Raw genomic sequence first — 4,247 nt, 5'->3', positions numbered from 1 at the left:
TTAAAATTCATTTTATTAGGTAAATTCAGTAGGGACTCACTGTTCGCCCTGAAATAAACCAGCTTGCTTCGTTGACTTTCGCCATCTTTCGGAGCCTTAAAATGAAAACCGGAGTCACGGCCGTGGCTGAGCTCTCCCCCCTCCCCTTTCCCACCCATGTTCGTACAGACATCACAGAGACTCCTCTCCTAACAGTCAGCGTGGTGCTGCGGGCTGAAGGGTTCGTGGTGGAGTTAACAGAAGGTTAACTGGCAGAGAAAGACACGGGAGGCAGGACAGATGGACGGACAGGGTCAGAGCATCGCTGGAGGAAGACTGGGGAGTACTCACAATTTCCAGTGCCTGCTGCTGTCTGTCTCCCGGTCCCGATTCCAAAAGGAAATGTGGCTCTTTTGTGCAGAACCAGAAATGAGCATCCAGGAAGTTGGCAAAATCACTAGCTAAACAATTTAATAGAGGAAACACAACAAAATAAATTGCCAAATTTGGTTTTTGTTTGGTTGGGTTTTTTTTCCTCCATAAAGGAAAAGAAAAAGAGTAAACGGGAGGGTGGCAGGAAAGGACCTATTTTATTTTCCCCAGTGAGAGCGAGCCGGGACCCAAGTGGGCCTGAGCGCGGACCTGGGTACGTGCTCTCCTGCACCCACGAAAGGGAGAGGACCAACAGCTGACTCAGAGCTGGGGCTCGCGGCAGACCCCGAGAGTCTGTGCGAGTTGTCCGAGTTCCTGCCGCAGATCTGAAATGAGTTTTCCTATGAAAATACACTTAAAACTCAGCGACCCCCACCCCTCATGAATGCCTTCAGTGACAGGAAATGTTAACCATTTTAAGCACTTTTTATTTGCATTTGCTTCGAGGCTGAAGGAGGGAGGGAGAAATGTACCCTTAATGGTCGGTGGCGACGGGATTGGGGGGTGGGGGTGAGCCGGCATGTGTGTTTCTGGGCACGGGGGGGCATCCTGGGTCCTGAGTGGGCCCCAGACGGCAGCGACTCCGCCACGCACTCCCACAGAAGGAGGACAGGGTTTGCGTGTTGTGGTGAGTCGTATCCCGAATTCCCCTGTGTTGTTGATAAATGAGAAGGCAGTACCCTTCCAACCCCCAGCTGGGGAGGGTGAAGGAGAGGCCCCAGCTTGCAATGTTTGTGGTGCCGAGATGTGTTTGTGTGAGTGTTTTCTCCCTGGGATCAAAAGGGGGGAAAAAGATTTTTTTCCCCCAAATCAACCAAACACTACAGCTCAGAAACACAAGGAATGTGTACAACATTGTCCTTCAGAAATCCATGTTGGATTTTTTTAAAGCCCTCTCTTTGATCAAAAGCCGACAGAGAATTACATTTTCCCTCATTCTGTTGCATTTAACGTGGACTCACACTGGGTGAGTTTAAACAAGCAGGTGGCCCAAGCATGAATGCTCCTTTCAGTCCAGCAGGGGAGGTGGGCTGGCCCCGGGGGCGGAACGGCAGCCCGGATTAGTTACAGGGAAGGGGCAAAAGCTGCCGCGTCTCAGGGGCCGTTAAGACCAGAAGAAACCCGCGACGAGCACCCTGGACACTACGTCTGCGCGCTGGGCCGGGCCCTCTCGCAAGAGCACAGGGTAACGGCAAGTCCTTCTGCGGGAAGGCAAAGGGCTGCTGCCTCATCCACGGGTGTCAAGTCGGGAAAACAAAACAAAACCCTTCAAAGTGTATTTCAGGAGATCATCGCGCACCCCACGAGGGCACAGTAGCGCCCCCCACCCCCGGGAAATCCTGCACCGGAGCCTCCCTCTAGCTGCCTGGGGAGGCAATGGGACACTGAGAAAGGCCAGTCCTGGGTTGAGGGGCTTCGAGGGGCGGCGTGAGCGGCGCCCACTCCCTCCACGCCCTGTCAACAGCAGCCCCCGTGTGAGGACTCTGAGCCACCAAGCTGTGGTCCACAGGAACCAGGAGCGTGCACACAGCTGGGCACACATCCCAGGGCACGTGGACACCCTAAGGTCACAGCTGAGAGCCACGTCATTGTGTCTCCCCTGGGTTGAAGAACTGAGGAGCTGACCGGTGCTCCCCCGACCTCAGCCACCCTTCAGACCTCCCCCAACAGTGCACAGAGCCCGCAGAAGAGGGACGGACTGCCTCCCTCCTGCCCACGTACCAGGTGTTACAAGAAGTCCCCAGATCCCAGCCAACTGTCTGGATGACACCCGTGAGTGGGCATCAGGGCCAAGCGGGTGGTAAGACGGTCCAAGACGGCGCGTCCACGTCCCTGGTACTGCAGGCACGACGAGCATAAGCTCCCCTCCGAGTTCCTGCTCCTCTGGGCTCCAGGTGGGCGGCTGGAAAGAAGGTAAGGAAGGTACAGCTCGAGGGGAGGAGCTGACCCGCGATCGAGCGTGCCCTCAGTTAGAGAACGCCGTCAGTTAGAGAACACGCGCTTCCTGGAACCTCGAACCGGAGGGCAGGAGCCGGGACACCAGCTGCAGACACCGACAGGGCCGGGCTGCCGTGAGCACGCTCGGGGGCCTCTGGCCCCAGGACCCCACAGCCCCACCCTGGTGCCTCCCATGGCTACCTCTCCATCCCTCAGGCTGCTGAGCGGACCTGTGTCCCCGAGCTCGTGTGCTCAGAATCCCGCTCTCCAGGCATGTCGGGACTGACGCGGCCCCGTGCCCAGAGGGACACCGTCCTGACAAGCTGGCGAAGGCAAGAGAGCCCACGGGAGGAGGAAGACAAAGAATGTTCTAGAAGGGCACAGAGTCCAGACCCTGCGCCAGGACGCAAGCAGCACCCACTTCCTCTTCTACCGGTGTTTCTCTGAAACACAGACAATGAACCAGGGCCGGGAGGAATACGTGTGTAAAGACACTGTGGAGACGGCACGCACGCGGACCTCCTCTTGGTCACTCATCTGCTTAAATCCCAGACGATTTCCTTCTTTTTTTTTACACGATTTTCTCCCCTACTCTCACAGAGCTTCCCTCCTTAATGCAAGCGAAGGTATTTCCCACAGCCTGGGTGCTGGAATGTTCTAAAATGCTAACATCGACACATTTCGACTTCATTTTATTACAGAAACGTTATTTTATGGCACGGAGTGTGTGGTGTGTGTGCAGAGCAGGCAAAGGGGGGGCTCCCCTACAGCACGGCCCGCGGTGCCGCTGCGTCATATAAATCCTGAGAAGTGACAGTCTAGCTGGCAGGAGAATTTGGGAGACCAACAGACAAAATATACAGTGCAGCCCGTGGGCCTCACCTTTACAAGGCAGAGAGAGCTTCTGGAATGGGCGGGCCAGGACCTCCGGGGCCGCTCATTAGGTCACTGATGAATTGGACAGGGGCCCACTGCCCTCCTGGGGCAGCGAAATGTTCGAAAACCGAGTTTTATTAACCTAATAAAAAGAAAAGGGGGGGGAAAGTCAGGGAAATTTCAGCTGGAAGAATGAAAGGAAGCACAGTAAGTTAACCTACTTTTAATATATTTGGAACAACTCTGGCGGACAACAGCCGTTCCCACAAAGACCCCGCGTTACTGATGCTGGCTTTCAGCTGAGTGGTCGGCAGTGGGCCGCAGCCGTCTGGAGATGCCCAGCGATGCCCTGTTCTTACGTTCTTACGAATGAATTACAAACTGGTGCTTTTTCATCTTGTCTGACACCAAAGCCAGGGAGTGCCAGAAGGAACAATGGCAAGAGGATGTCTTTGGGGGGAACGGGGTTTCTGGAAAAGGTAGTGAACACAGCCCGACCCTGGCCAGGACAGGAATGTCAGCAGCACTCAGGGATCTGAGCACGCCCACCTCAGGGAGCAGAAATCTGAGAATCAGAGAAAAACACGTCCAGGGCACGCAGCAGTGGCAAGGTGTCCGTTATTCACAAATACCTTCAGAGACCCTCCCCTTTGGAAGTGGGGGCTGGGAGGCTCTAGTTGAAGAAGAAACTAGCTCCAGGCAAGCCTCCCTTCCTCTCCCAGACGCGTGCGCAGCGGCGAGCGGCCAGGTCAGTCGGCCAGTGCTGTGTGGACCTGAGAACATGCCTTGTCTGGCCGGGGCACCTGGCCTGGCCCCCCATTCACTTCGCCTGAACCTCCAAAAGACAGGAGAGCTTTATCATCTCCAGATCCCAGAGGCAAAGGCTGCTGGTGGCTCTGGCCCATGCAGTGCCAGCACGCGGGAGGCAGGACGCGTGTCAGGCCCAGACATGTCCACAAGAACATGCCACGGAGGGAAGCTGCCTCCTGCCGGATCCCTGGTTGGGGGCACACCAGCTCAGA

At 55.9% G+C, this 4,247-nt stretch overlaps 1 long non-coding RNA gene across 1 annotated transcript; it reads right to left on the bottom strand.

Moving 5' to 3' along the window:
• Positions 1 to 247: 247 nt before the first annotated feature.
• On the bottom strand, positions 248 to 3,363 carry LOC116865567. Its single transcript, XR_004382233.1, has 3 exons — positions 3,232 to 3,363; positions 2,134 to 2,314; positions 248 to 440 (listed from the first exon to the last, which is right to left on the bottom strand). It is a non-coding gene; the product is annotated as an uncharacterized LOC116865567 (long non-coding RNA).
• Positions 3,364 to 4,247: the final 884 nt, after the last annotated feature.

This window comes from Lontra canadensis, unplaced genomic scaffold (genome assembly GCF_010015895.1).
Source record: "Lontra canadensis isolate GAN:19392208 unplaced genomic scaffold, GSC_riverotter_1.0 scaffold8, whole genome shotgun sequence".
In the NCBI taxonomy this organism is placed as follows: domain Eukaryota; kingdom Metazoa; phylum Chordata; class Mammalia; order Carnivora; family Mustelidae; genus Lontra; species Lontra canadensis.
The sequence above is the reverse complement of the archived record's forward strand: the minus strand, read 5'-3'. Positions and strand labels throughout refer to the sequence as shown.